Source organism: Lycorma delicatula, chromosome 5 (assembly GCF_047948215.1).
Source record: "Lycorma delicatula isolate Av1 chromosome 5, ASM4794821v1, whole genome shotgun sequence".
Lineage (NCBI taxonomy): Eukaryota > Metazoa > Arthropoda > Insecta > Hemiptera > Fulgoridae > Lycorma > Lycorma delicatula.
This window is the reverse complement of record NC_134459.1, coordinates 156,603,541-156,619,823: the sequence shown is the minus strand read 5'-3', so window position 1 is coordinate 156,619,823 and position 16,283 is coordinate 156,603,541. Positions and strand designations below refer to the sequence as shown.

General features: G+C 29.9%; 1 protein-coding gene across 3 annotated transcripts in view; it reads left to right on the top strand.

Moving 5' to 3' along the window:
• LOC142325513 (uncharacterized) overlaps positions 1-16,283 on the top strand; it is a 68,427-nt gene that overhangs the window by 5,619 nt on the left and 46,525 nt on the right. For all 3 annotated transcript variants that reach the window (XM_075367376.1, XM_075367374.1, XM_075367372.1), the window contains exons 2-3: positions 3,981-4,176; positions 14,875-15,112. The gene's annotated coding sequence lies outside the window, so the exon portion shown is untranslated. The remainder of the gene's footprint in view (positions 1-3,980; positions 4,177-14,874; positions 15,113-16,283) is intronic.

Here is a 16,283-nt window from a genome sequence, read left to right as displayed (position 1 = left end):
GATTTAAGGTGAGTTTTATTTTGTTAATATTATTACATTTTTTAAACAATAATTAGCAGTTGTTTTATTCTGTGTATGTATTATTCAAATTATTTATTAGATTAAAAATGTTAGATTCCAGTTAACGCCGATTGATTTTTACAAACTAAATTTAATAATAATAAATAAATAAATTTGTTGTATTTATCAATTAATAATTTATCCAAGTACTAAATGGCGGGTAAACACTATCGAAAAAAATAAATAAAGAGAAACAATTTTATGGTAGTATTTTAGGTTATTTGGCCATTAACGGTGTATATATTTAACTAAACTGATATAAGCAAAGGGTATTTCGTGAGTGATATATTAAGTTTTAAGTCTGGTAACGAGAATGAATCGGTGCTAAGCGAGAAAATAATTCGCGTCTGTATCGTTGTAAAGAATATACTGATTTACTGGAGCTTTTTGGGTTCGACACCCAAAATAGCTAGCTTACCGTTTCTTCACCGATCTCAGTTAGTGTCGTAAAATATTCAATACTGAATGTATTCTCGGGAATAACACAAAAATTTGAAAAAAATAATTTTTGATAGGAAAGAAAGCTACAAATAATCATTTTAATAAATTCGTAAAAATATTTTTAGAAATCTATAGTATTTTTTATTTAACATATATATTTAACAATAATTAATCGTAAGAAAAGAAAAAAAACATCGGTAGCGAGTTTGTAGAATGCGACCGATGTGAGGTTCTGAGTTCACCGGGTAATTGTCATATATCTTAATAATTATGCGTACATAGTATTTAAAGCAGAAATTATTCGTAAAAAGTACGACATATATACAACAAAACGTTCATTACAAATTTTTATATTTAACATTTCCCGTGTTTACTTTATATTTTTTAAGATAAATTAAAAAAAAATCACAACATTGTTGATCTAACATTGTTCATCTAATTCTTTACGTACAATTATAAACGACGCAAAATAAAGAAATTACAAAAAAAACTATGTTTATTTGGCTGATGGAGCTCTGAAATTAAAAAAAAATTGAAGTAACATAATTTAACGATGTACTCGTATTTTCGAAATAAAATTCTATACGCGTAATTTTTTATTACTACAAACGACGTTGTAACTTTTCTTCTCGTCGGGAAAAATCTTTGGATCAGAGGTTAAATTTTACGTAAATTTTTCATTTACAGTTACCGTTTTTTTGTTATAATTCCAACGAGAAATTTTTTAAAGCTTTTTCACGAACGGAAAGGCATTAATAAATTTAAAAAGTGTCGAAAACCTTAACGGTCAATTTTTTTATTACAAAGTTTTTGTAAAAATGCACTTTGAGTGAGAAAATTGAAAAAATACAAACATGTTTAAGTAGCCCACCGCATACAGCGAGAGAGATTGACGGAGGAGGAGAGTGAGAGAGTGACTGGGAGAGAGAGGGGTCGAGTGAGAGACAGAGCGGGTAGTGTGAGAGAGCGATGGTGATGGAGAGAAATTGAGAGAGGGGTTGGTAGGGGGATCAGTGATGGAGAGGAAGCGAGACAGAGGGTCTCTCTCTCTCTCTCTCTCTCTCTCTCTCTCTCTTTTACTGCTCTTCTCTTCTAATACTATTCTTAATACGGAGTGTTAAATAAACGCAGCTCTAACATTGTGATTACAACAGTTACTATGTTGTCAATTAACCTGACTTTTCCTCCCCCCCCTGGCCCTTTGGCCGCTAAGATCGGCATCATATAATTTGCTGCGTTGCGTCCCATTTACGCAGAATAAATCTTCCAACCTAAACTAGTAAGCAAGATGAATACAAAAAATTATTTTTAATAAAATTTTTATTATTAATTTTTTTTTAAATTTAATAACGAATCATATTATTTATTATTTTACTATTATTTAAAAAAAAAAAAAAAAAAATTAAAATCGTGTTAAATTCTCTATTTGACAATATTGGTATTTATCGCTTATGTATTAGTGTTAAAAACTTAAAAATCATACTTGATAACTTTTTTGTTTATTTTAATTTTGTTAGTAAAATTATTATTATTATTATTAATATTTATTATTATTATTAATTACTATTATTTTAGTTAGTCAAATAATCACTGATCTTATACATCCGACCTCTCAGTTAACATGACTTAATATTTTATTTATCCGTAAAATTTACATAAATTATTGCTTGTTTTAAGTACTCGAATTATCAGAGAGATTTTCTTGTTACAAAATTGTGATTCAAATTAAATATAATTTGAGATTAATGTTTATTAAAACGTCGATTATTCGGACCTCCATATCTCAAACATTTTTCGACTAATTGCGGGGCCTTTTATCCGGAGGTCCCGGGTTCGAATCCCGATGAGGCATGGCATTTTCACACGCTACAAAATTGCCATCTCATCTCATCCTGTGATGCAATACATAACGGTTGGCGCTGTGGAAATGAAAAAATTGTAGATACTTTGTATGCTGTCAATACGAGTAAAATAAATTAATAAAAAAAAGAACTAGTTATAAATATTAGTTTAATTTCGTTGCTGCGAGAGGTACCCCCACCCTTCATAACAGCTGTGTTGAAGGTTAATGCCGTACACGCATTTACGTAAAGCAATTTTAACAGTATAACAATTAACTAATTTATAATACCGACTAAAATAGAGCCTTTCGGTTCATTTTTTTTCTCACACCACCCGGCTTTTTTATTTTTATTTTTTTTATCATTTTTATTTATTTATTTAGTATTTTAAATACACGGATGTAAGTCAATAATATCGAACCTTAGCTCTCAATATCCTTTTTGTTTTTTTTTTTTAATTAGCTCTAAATAAATAAATTTAACTGTATGGAGACTAAATTAATTCTAGGCGAATTATTTTATAAATATTACAATTGCGATTATGTTTTGAAAAGGATTATGTTGTGAGAGTCGAACCCATGATCTTGAACTTAAGCTTTTTTTTAATATTGATACTCGGATATACATTACGAATTGAAGCCTGACAGGGATATGAACCCGGAATCTTTTGGATAAGAGGGAAGACATTACTACTCCACCTCGGCGACTGGCGAGGTGATTAGTTGATAGGTGCTGAAGTATTAATTACCCGTTTGACTTTCAGTACGGTCAGTTTCTCTATTGCGTTACCGAGGTGACAAATCGATTACAAAAATGCAGTGAGACGCGAAAAATTATAAGTTACTTTGTAATATCTAAGTATAATTTTTGAGATAAATCCATACTAAATGTGTGTCTGCGCGTTTGCGTTCGCGCGCTTTTTTGTATTATAGACGGGCTGGGCTCTACTGTGAAATACGGTAGTCGGCTTGCTGAGATAAATTTAGAAATAATCCTTTTATATCATAACCCCCTTATGTACTCATTAATATTTCTTATCTATATTAAAACAAATGATCCTGTTTTGTTTCTCTCTCTGTGATTAGTTACTAAAGACGATATGGTCTTAAGTTATTGTAAAATTGTGTTCAGATCCTGATAGGGAATCGAACCCGACACCATTGGTGTAGCAGGCAAGCATGCTACTTTGTGACACTAAAGTGGTGACGTAACATTTTTATTTTTAATTACGCTATTACGTTTTTTTTATAAACTTGTTTTTATATTAAAAGAAAATAGCAATATTTAGTAAAAAGATGAACGGGCGCTCTCTAGTTTTTTTTTATGTCCAAGAGCATATTGCTCTTGGACAAAAAATATGCGTGATTGTAAATTATATCCGTAAATTGAATATTAGGTAAAACGAAATAACTGAAAACCTTAACATTACAGTTCAACGTTGGTTACGTTCCTTTGTTAACTTTGTATACATAGGTTTAAGCGAAAATTTGGTTTCAATTATTATTTTGTAAAATTAAAAGTTTTCCAATCTGTAAAACATTAATGTTATACTGTCGGTTGTTATTATGAGAGGAGAAACAGTACAGTGTAGGTAATACATTTTAGTTGGCGCGCTAATTTTCATAATTTATTTTGCAGATTTGTTGTTCGGACGTTGTTTGAAGCTACAGAGAAATAACGTGCGTGGCAGAGAACGAAAGCTTATGGAATCTAGCGACTTTACAGATGGCGCTGTTCAATTTGGATCCTCGTGTCTGCGGTCATTCTTGTTTAACTATTTCTTATACGTTGTTTATTTTGTTTTGGTGTTTAATGACCTTCATTATTGATCGAGGTAAGGTTCTTTATATTAATATTATTTTCATATAGCTTAAAATAAGTGTTATTATTTTTGTTTTCTTATCACGTACTGCATTTTCTATTTATAAGACCGGCTACATAGTATCCCAAAAATAAGCAAAAGTTACACGCATCTTTATAAATTTTAGGTTAATAGGCCGATAAATAATTAACCAAATAAAATAGAAAAAAGAATTATTGCAAAATCTAAACGTACAGTACTCGTGGGTTAAGCAAAGTACGGTTAATGTGTAAAAACAATTATTTTAAATAATTTAAAATCTTTAGTCCCAAGTCATCAGAAAGATATTCGTTTCACACTTTCTGGATCCAAGCCGAGAAGTACGGCTGTGCCATCGATGCGGTGATAGATTAATTTCTAGTTTTACCGATTTCAATTGCCTAGTAATATTTGCAGTTTATAAAATAATATTGCTTTTTTAACCTAGAAAAATAATATCGATCAAGTTCATGCCGCTAGAACTTTTTACTTAAATTGTACAATTATAAAGATTATTATTTTTTAAGATATTGTAATTAATTTTCATTTTTTTATTTACAGATACTAAAAAAAAAAAAAAGAACAAATGCACTTTAATGAAACCAGACTGTTTTCATGTAACCCGACACTATACTTCAAAAGTAGATAGGCAGCGGTACATTTTTTTTAGTTTGCTACTATTGGGGCAAATGTCAAACCTCTTTTTCCCCTTTTCCTTGACTTTTTTTCATTCATAAAAACTATAATTTTTTAATTTATAAAGAAAAAAATCATTAACAAAAGTATAAAGAAAAGTTTATACTGGATTTACTCGTAAAAATAATACGCATTTTACAAACAAATAACTGTGCAATTAAAATGTTTAATTTGTAACTCACTAGTTCGATTTTTTTTTTTACTAAACTGTTATTAATTTTGTAAAAGTGCTTTTAAGAAAGAAAGAAAGAGTGTGAGTGTTAGAGAATTTTCGCGCTGTCTGGGACAGAGTGAGGTTTAAGAGACGGGGTGATGATAGTGATTGTGATGTTTTATTACTTTCCAAGAGCGACTCTTATTTTGATAATCGTATTCTCTAAATAAGTATATAATTTCGTACCAAATTCTTACGGTATTTTGTATTTCACTTTTATTCGTTTCTGAAATATTAAATTTCGTATTTTAAAATGCTTGAAATTTATCGGTGATAAATTATAATTTTAAACTTGTATTTACGAGAATACAGTAAAAACAAAAATAATAATAATGTAAAACATTGGTAAAAGACACCAGAATTGTAGGTAGTACAGGTAGACAGAAAGTTCTATTTTCAAATTTCGGTCAGAATTTGCTTTTTTATACGCTTTATTAAAATTTGAAATAAAAGTAAGTGACGAACTGAATGTGGGTCTATTGCCCATACAAATAAATAAATAAATATAAAAATGTATTAGGTATTAATACTGTTAGGAATAGCATTAATAAAGATTACGAGGTCGAATTGTAAATAAAACTGGAAAAATTTTATCTGTTATTATGTAATATTTTTTTTTGTAAATTACTTTACAAAACTGATAAATTTAATCGTAATATTTTTAAAAAAATTATTAAAATTAAGGGAGATTAATTATTATTTTAAATAAAATGTAATAATAGAGATATAAAATGATCGACAAATCTTGATTTAATTTAATTTATATCGAACGTCTATATAAGAAATATATTAGGGATATTAACTTTGTTATTCGACCGCAATTCACACACACGTACGCACATTTACGGTTGTATTTGAATTGTTGTACCATCGCGTGACCAGTACTGTCCGAGGGTAGCCAATCAGAGTGAAGTTAGCCACCTGCTGCATTTGTTTCATCTCCCCCCTCTCGCCGCACCGTCGTCGCAGTAGTCCGACTGAGAAGTTGTGTTTACTTATGCGTCATCCCAATAAAATTAAACAAAAAAATAATTACCTCTGACAGCGTATGAACGATACAATTTTATAAATTATTGTTTTATTTTTTATCATTGACTGTCGAAGTATTGTTTTTCTATTAAAGCATTTATTACTATAAAGAATTTACTTATTACATTTATTTTATTTATATTTAATTTTTTTTTATTAAACACTTCGCTTTTATTATAATCTGAATTTTTTAAAATCTAGCACAAATTATGTATTACAGTAAATAAATTTGTACCTTCAAAACTAGATTTAACTAACATACAATCTAGTTTTGAAGGTACAAATTTATTTACAAGAGGTTGTTGAAGCTTTCTATTATTTAATAAAATCTAATGTTACAGCTTGATAAAACTATATGTGTATATGTCTTTATCAGTAATGCAAGAGTTCGCACACACGCACACCCGCGCGTGCAAATGAAGAAATCCTTTATTACATAATTAAAATTTTTAATTTTTATTAAAATATTACATACGTTTACTTCTTAACAAATGTTACCATTCGTAAATGTCAATGCGGGGAAACATCAGAATTTTTAATTTACTAAATCACACGAATCATTTACCGGTACAAAACAAAAATTCACATAGAACTATTTAAATTCATATTTTAATTTAAGCACGCTTTTTAAAAAAAATTAAAAAACTAAGCAAAACAGACTAACTGTGAAACGTCTTAATTTTTAAGGGGGTCATAGGAAAGGAGTAAACTTGAAGGGCTCTTATGATTTTCACCTGAAAAATCGAATAAAGCAGGTCCCAATATTGTATCTCCCATAGATTTTACGATAACCACCGTAAAACAGAAAAATTCAGTGACGAAAAACACGTTTCTTTAGGTTTGAAGTACAATAATTTTGTTAAACGACTGAAATAAGCTTGAATTCTATTAAGAAAACATGTAGAGAACTTAATTTTGAGAAAATTGATGAAATGAAGTCTACGAAAAACAAAAAAAAATATCAACTTTTATTAAAAACAAAACGGAACAAAATTTAACAGAAAACAACGAATGAATTTATGAAAATTAAAAACACATTTTTAGTATACTAAATTTAGATCGCAAACAACAAATTGATTTGTAGAATTTAATAACTTTCGTGTTTTAGCACTCGTGTTTCATCTGAACGCCAACTGTTACAAGCTGATGAAAAGAAATAAATTCTTCAAGTAGTACAGTTTAGTTCCAAAATGAGCTCGGGAAGAATTTCTACGCTACTCGACATTCTACAAAGTACAGTACGGAGGACATTACACGCTCAAGGACTGAATCCTTGTCACAGAAAATAAAACACCTCAAGCTTGGTGACCGTGCCGGACGAGTTTTTTCAGCGGGTTATCATAATTACTTCTAAATCTCATTCGTACTATTTTCGGACGAAGTTACTTGTATCCGTAACGGCGTAAACAACACGTGAAATTCACATCGGTGGTGTGAAGAAAACCACACGCTCCAGTCGGATCAAATTTCCAGCCGTAATTTTCGGTGAACGTTTGATGCGGCACGATCGACAACAAATTAGGCCCTTTATTACTAGAACCTGTCGCGGGGAGAAATTTTTAAACGATGTATTTTTTTGCTTGAAAATTTGTCATTGTAGAAACAAATCGAAATGTATTATCGACTTGATGGAGTACCAACAACCCGTTTCCCGAATAAAGTAAGACGGTTTTTAGATGAAAAATTTACCGGTATATGGACTGGACGTACAGGGCTGTTAAATTGTCCGAGTAGATCGCTGAACCTTAAACACCTTAGATTATTGTTTACGGGAACGGATGAAGCGAGAGGTGTACAAGCAAAAAGTAGACGCACGTGACGAACTAGTGAGAGGTGTACAAGCAAAAAGTAGACGCACGTGACGAACTGATCGCTTGCATTCTCAGTGCTGCTGCCCTCATCAAGGAACGCAAGGAAACTAGTTGAAAAGTGCATCGATGTCAACGGTGGAATTTTCCAACATATATTTTAAATTTAAAAAAAATATAAACCACAGTGAGTATTTTTGTTTTAAAGTAAATTAAAACTATTATTTTAATTTTTCAAATGTTAAACATATTTTACTAAATAAAAGAAAACTGTTGTTTTTACTTTTATAAATCCTTAGTTTTTTTTTCCATAGAGTATATTACAACGATTTTTTTCAGAATTAAACTCTCTACAAGTTTGTTTAACAAAATTATTCTACTTCAAACCTAAAAAAAACGTGGTTTTCGTTACTGAAATTTTCTGTTCTACGCTGGATATCGTGAAAATAAGGGATGATAGTTCTGGTTTTTTATTATTCTATTTTTCAGGTCAAAAAACAATTAAAGAAAATGTTTACCCCTTATATAACGCCTTAAAAATTTCAGTGTGACTTATTTCACCGGGGAACTGAAATCCGAGCGAAATCTACGCTAGCCGTAACTTTACAAAGAAGCGTTTTCGGACATATGTTAGTAAGTGAACTTTTTCCTTTATCTCAAAATCTAGAATCGGTTACCAAATTATTTCCCTTTCCTCCTAAATCACCCTGTATTTACGATAAATAAAATAGAACTGATAGTTACCGTTTATTTAACGTTCCATTTCGGACAAACCTCAAATCAGGTGACTTTATTATTAATATAAAAGTACACATTGAAACAATCGCACGCGCGCGCATAGAAATTTGATATCAAATATCGCTAAATATTTAAAATTAAATAAATAAAACGAATGAAGATTGTAACAACGGAAAAAGAACTGCTCCCCCTGTTACACTGAAAGTCGTGGGTTGAAGTGCCGCCTAGTTATGGTAAACGTATAACAAAACAATCAATTAATAGCTGAACCGACTTAAAAGCGAAAAATAAAATTAATTACTCGATTTCTGTAGCCGAGCGGTAGCGTCTCAGCCGTTCATTCAGAGGTACCGGGTTCTAATCTCGGCCAGACACGGTATTCATAAGCTAAAAATTTCCATTTTCACGTTCCCACTTTAGAAGTGTCTTTGTAAGCGTCTGCGGTGAATTAATTCATCGATCGAAAAAAAAAGTAAATGAACGATAAACATCGTATAGATAGATGGTAACAGCGACCGATTCGGTCATCGTGCACGGCTATCAGGAAGTTGTTATTACGTCTAATGTTTGACGTAGCAGAACTGCGGTTCAAATTCAGTTTCTCTAGAGATATTCAACATTTATAGTGAATCAATGTAGATGATGATCATATGATAAAAAATGTCACACCCTTACCGTGAATCGAACTGACTATCGATAAAATAAAAGCTACACACCACCGCACTACACTATTTGATTGTTCTGTCGCCTAAAGTTATTTATCTACTTTAAATCGAGACGTGAAAGTGAAAGATACCTCTATAAATTTTTCTTTTGTGGTTTAATTAAGTTAATAAATAATTTTTTTATTCCGATTAGTGCAGAATAATCTATCATATAATACTCGGGAATGCATAAATACGCGGAATTTTCCCGGCATTTGTGTGGATGGATCAAGGGAAACCGTAGTAAAACCTTAATCAGATCGGCATGACAAATTTCACTATCGATTAAAAAATAAAATTAGGTTCGAGTAAAGTCCATAAATATAAAAACAGATGAAATAATATCGAGATAACTAAATTAAGCGACTAAATATAAAATAATTAACAATTCAGAAGGCGTTAATGAAAATTATATTTGTTTACACGGTTAACAGGATACAGGAAATTGAGTTATTTTTTTTTTACTTTTCTAATCGGTATAATTTAAAAGTTTATCGGCACAGTTGTTTATGTAGAATGAAATAATTTAATCGATTTTTAAATAAACAACCGATTTTTGCTAAATGAATTACAAAGAGACAGTTAAAAAATCCAGTAAAATAAAGATTGATAAAAAAAAGCCCATTTGATAAAAAAGTCATTAGTAGAAGATTTTATCAGTAACCTCAAAATCTCTTATTATTTTGTAAAAGAAACTAACAGTATTTAATTTACAAAATTAAAGATTAATTTTCTGGAAAACAGGACCGGTAATAGATACACAAATTCTTAAATTACATGTATCGATAATAATCAGCGTGGTTGAAATTCTATTTAGTTTCACCTGTTGAAAACTTTTGAAATAACTATTTCCCAGCTGAATCTTTTTTAAATAACAGAAAAAATTCGTAGCCATGTTTTTTTTTTCTATTTTGAACCATTTTCTCTTTCTTTGGCACAATTTCACGCAACCATTATTCCTTGGTCTCTGACATGTAACGGTGAATCTGTGTTTCATGTAGTGTAATAGAACGTTGAAGAAACTCAGTGGAATTATATTTAAATAAATTTATAATAGCCTTGAAAAGTTTATGGTCAGTTGTTAACAAATGCAGCACCCATAGAGCAGAAAGTGTTGACACCTAAAATGTTTATAGGTGTAGTTGACACATCTATTGAAATGTTTGCGATGTCAACTAGCTCGTGTGCATAATTGTAGCGGACACCATCATGAGTCTGTGATCATTTAATACAACATTGTGAAATTTTTGATGATTTTGTCAGTCTTAGCAGGTTTTGGATGTGCTGAGCTTTTATCATCTTAAATTGATCTACCTTTGGCAGCCCAATTTTTAAATTAAAAAATGATTAGGAAGAATTCTTTAAAGTGAATTTAAAACTTTTTTATGTTTGTTAGAATTACCGTTTTTAACACAAGTACTTAACAGTTCAAAATTAATAAATTTTATCCATATTCTAAACAATATTAAACTTTGTTTTATTCTTGTGCTATACAACCGTGAAAATAAAAGTATACATCTGATACTTCATAGCATAACATCTAAAGAATCATACTTAATAGTAATTTGGTCATACTTGCACCACATCTCTGTTGGGTGGAGAACGTTTTGAACAGCCTTGGTAAAAGATATATATATATTATATTTTAAAATGTATTTAAGGGTATATATTTATGTATATGCAGGTTAGTGCTCTCACTGATTAAAACCTCTCCCATTCTTACAACTAAATTTTTTTTTTTGCATAGGAGGAGGGGAAAACTCTGCCAGCCTCTTCTTGCCCATACAAGACAGCAGTGTCGAGCTTGCACCGACTGAAACCCCCCTCCCTTACTTACTTAAATTATAATTTACTGAACTTGATCTATAACTAAAATTATATTTTAACAAACTTGACCTAAACACTAGCAGCTTTAAATCCTAACCTAAGGGAGTGAGGTTAGCATGTAACCTAACTCCCCAAAAATAACAGCCTGTTAGTGCGGACCTGTTTTCCCCCTACAGAAACCAAAAAAAAATAAAATAAAATACAAAAAAAATTCACTAATGAATGTCAATATGTCCATGAATTTCTTGATAAAATAAAACAAAAATTATGAAAATTGAATCACTGTTTACAAAATAATTGCTTCCAGAAGCCCGATAGTACATAGCCTACAGTATCCATGTTATAAATAAATCCATCCATATTATCAAATTATTAATATTTTATAAATATTAATTTGTTACCAACAAATCAATCCATATTTGTTTTTTGATAAAATATTTCATTTTGGGTAAATGTTTTCTTTAAATTTATGTGTAGGAAAACACTCCCCATGTAATCTTTTACTACACCTTGTACAGACAGTTCTTGTTTTTCTTTTTAAAGAAGACAACCACAACAAAAATAAACTTAATGCAACAAAACTGCTGGATTACATGAATTCACAGCTTTGAAATAAATTAGTATAAGAAGCTAACAGGTAAGTTACTTTTTACCTTATTTATGATCAGATACCTTTAGAATAGAATTAGTAATCAACAGCTAACAGGTAAGTTACTTTTTACCTTATTTATGATCAGATACCTTTAGAATAGAATTAGTAATTAACTACCAAACTACCATTTTTTTGTTGAATCTGAATTATTTCAGTAAAACATTTTTTAATCATTTTGATGAAAAATATGAGTTACTTATGTACTTACAAGTACATGAGTAACGAGAACAACTTACTTCCTAACGAGTAGAACAAAACTTAAATAAGTAATTGTTAAAAACAAAATTTAATAATACTGTACAATCAGTGTTATTCATACTGTACAATCTACAGTAATAGAAGGGTTATATTATGAACTTTGTAGACTAAACAAAGTAAATTGTTATACTGGGTGAGACATAAAATAAAACACAAATATCAGAATTGATAATTATTAATTTTATTATAATAATCAAACAAAATGTCAATATTTAATCAATTACAATTATAATACATTACATTACTGAAAAAACAGTTCAAAGGAATAACATTAACAGTAGTAAATATAATATTAAAATGGAAATAATAACAATAAAAGATTGAAACTAAATGTAAACTAGCCTAAATGTACTTATGGTAGATTTCAAAACAAGGAGTTAAGTTAAGAGCTGATTGCATAGCACACAATGAACAATAATATTGGGATTCTCTTTTGACTACACTATTTTTTGCTCGCACACTCGAGCTTCATTGGTTTCCATTAGCTGTGAAATATGAATTTGGGTCTTGCCAATGCCTCTATTAACTGCTTGTTCCAGCCTTATTTACTATCGGTTAATACAGATTAATTTTTAATAAGAAGTCAATAATGATGTTCTTACACTTAAATTTCACCTCATCTATCACACAACTGATTAAAATTAATAAAAAAAAAGAACACAATTGAATGTAGAATAATGCTGTTAAGAGTCCATTGAACATTAAAAACATGAATTATATAGCGGTTATAATATTTGTAATCCATTGTGCATTGAATAAGTATGAAAGACTGATTAACCGGTCAAGCAGACAAATGTAACTTTTACTAAGAAACATACCTGAGTCCAGATTAAATATGGAGAGGGAAAAATTATACATAATTGTATATTACAACAGCTATAACTTGAATAAAGAGATGGAAATTTGATCAGCTGTTAAAATTTAATGGCGTATCCAGGAAGGATGATAAAGACAATTATTCCCGTAATACCAATTGTCTGTGATAGAAGGGATGAAGATTTAATTTTCAAAACTATCATTCATTTCCTCTAAATTTACAGTTATTAGTAGTTTGTCTAAAAACTTTAATGAAATTTTTTTTGTTGAAACTATTTCAGAATTTGGTCAATTTCAGAATGTAATCTCAGTCGTTTCAAATAGGTTATTTAGTGAAAAAATAGTGCTCTACATAATTCATATATCTTTTCATAAGTTTTATAGACAGTGCGATAAAATTGTATCGAAAAAAGTTATTTACCGGTGGAAAGTATAGCTTATAGTTTACAAATCTCAAAGCTAACCTACTTGTAAAAAATCTTAACTGTAACCTTATGTTAAAAAAAAGGTGAAGATAAATCTAAATAAAAACTATATCCTTGCTTCCAAGGATAAATACATAAAATACCTAAATAAATAACAGATGTAATTAGTCCTGGATGGAATGGAAAGAGATATAAATAAAAGAACTCGAAGCTAGCCTACTTGTCAAAAATCAGAAATTTAACCTTACCTGCAAAATTAAAGGTGAAAATAAAACCTAAATAAAAAACGTCCTTGCTTCAGTAGAACCTAAGATATTGAAAATGAAACAGATCTAATCGGTCCTGATATTAGACAGAATGAAAAGAGAGGAGATAAATAAAAGAATAATGCCAGAAAAAGTTATAATGAAACAAGTTTTCTGAAAAAGAGAATTCTATGTTGAAAGAAGAATCGATTAATTTGAGATCCACATGTATTTCAGTGGTGTTTTTCTAAAGTGAAACCTTGACATTGAGTTCAACACATTGCAAGCTCAAGAGATGTGACAGCTGAATAATGATTAGTTAAGACTAGGGAGGACTGCATACAGAATCTTAACTGAGTGTTAACAATAATTACCGCATTCAAAAATTGAAAGAATCATAATGACTAAAATGACTCAAACATCTTTTATAAATGATTAAGCAAAGATACTTCAACTGATAACATGATTGATTAGTAATCCTATCCGTTTTATTTGGAAAAATTATAATAAAATTAATGTTAACTTGAAATACAGACTAAGTTAGTCTAACATTTTTTTCTCGGCCATTTGAAAAAATTTCATTCTTACTAATCTATATTAAAAATGATAGGTTAATAAAGCTCAGGCGAGCAATAATATTTTAACATAACATTTGATGTTGATGACTGAATATGAAATGACATTCCAATCAATAAGGTGTTGCGTTGAAGTAGGTGAATCTTTCTTTCTTTTTCCTGTTTAGCCTCTGGTAACTACCGTTTAGATAATTCTTCAGAGGATGAATGAGGATGATATGTATGAGTGTAAATGAAGTGTAATCTTGTACATTCTCAGTTCGACCATTCCTGAGATGTGTGGTTAATTGAAACCCAACCACCAAAGAACACCGGTATCCACGATCTAGTATTCAAATCCGTGTAAAAATAACTGGCTTTACTAGGACTTGAATGCTGGAACTCTCGGCTTCCAAATCATTTGATTTAGGAAGACGTGTTCACCACTAGACCAACCCGGTGGGTGAAGTAGGTGAATCTAAATTATCATTTCTGTACTTTATTTTTGAAAACATAAAATTTTTTTTTTGAATTCAGTATTTCATATGGTAACTAATAAAATTCATTGAAGAAATGCCTTTTTGTTTTATTTTTGTAGTGGATAAGTCACATCTTCATATTCATAATTAAATATACGTAACCTTGAAAATAAATGATTTTATTTATGGAAAGCAATGAAGGAAAAATTCATTTTTTTCTGTAATGTTCTTTCTTATTCCTGTTTAGGTACTTCAGAGGGTGATATGTGTGAGTTTAAGCGAAGTGCAATCTTGTACAGTCTCGGTTCAACCATTCCTTAGATGTGCGGCTTGAAATCCAACCACCAAAGAACACCAGTATCCATGATCTAGTTAGTATTCAAATACATACAAAAGTAACTGCCTTTATTAGGATTTGAACGCTGGAACTCTCGACTTCTAAATCAACTTATTTGGGAAGATGTGTTCACCACTAGACCAACCTGGTGGGTTTTCTGTAATGTTAGTTTAATTTGAAATTAGGTAGTGTTACATATGAAGTTGTAATTGACCAATTGCATGCATCAATGTGTTTATCTCAATATATAAAAAAGTTTAATTTTATGTAAGAATATGTATACATAAAAATAGAGGTACTTTTGAGGTGATCACATTTAATATGAATACAAACATAACCTCACAAATTGATGAGTTTAAAAGAGCGAAATTCTTGGTTCATATTTCTAGGTAGTATTTTTTTAAAATGCTATAAATTTTTTATATGAAAAGGAATACGATGTTAAAAATAAAAATTCAACAGTTTTTTCTAAACTGAAAGTGACAGAAGCTTAACCAGCTTTTGTCTTCAAATAACACTAATGCTACAGTTTAAGGAAATCATATTGACTGATGTGAAGTAATAATATTCTATGATTTAACGTAAAATAATGCATGATGATGTTAGTTGGTCTAATCCAGAAACATGAATTTGCATCCATATTTATACATGTATTTTTAATTTAACTAATATTTTTATGAGTACAATATTTTTGTACGGCAGGTATTTTAATTTGTTTCATTAATTTAAATATAAAAGAAATCAGTAAATCCTTAATACGCTAATCTATAACATACAGGTTCTTTTATTACACAAATCTTTTTTGCATAAATTTTTTCCCAGGCCCGCAGGAACTGAGGGAAAATAAATGGAGACTTATATTTCAGGAAACAAGTAAATGGAGAGGAATTCTGGTGACCCGTAGTTAAAAATAAAGGAAAAATAATACATTGTATGTAGAATACTGAATCGGTATTCTAATACTGGAAAAAACCATATTCTAGTATCGAGTTGGGATTCTAAGTACAAATTTAAAAATGTGAGATCTGCTTCCTGCTAATTAGCTTTGTGAATATAGAGCTATTAAGACTTGGCTTGTCTTTTGGTTTCTGCTCATCTAGAGGAATCCTACACGTGTAAATAATTCTTTTATAAAATGGCAAAAAAAAAGTCATTACATTTTTCTGGGACCCAAATTATTGTATTACTATTATTTTAAGGTCGATATACAAGAAATTAAAACACGGACTTTGCACATAAAAATTAAAGATTCAGTTGCTACTGATGGAATTCCTTTCTCAATACTTAAGTAATAAACAACAAATTTAATCGATAAATCT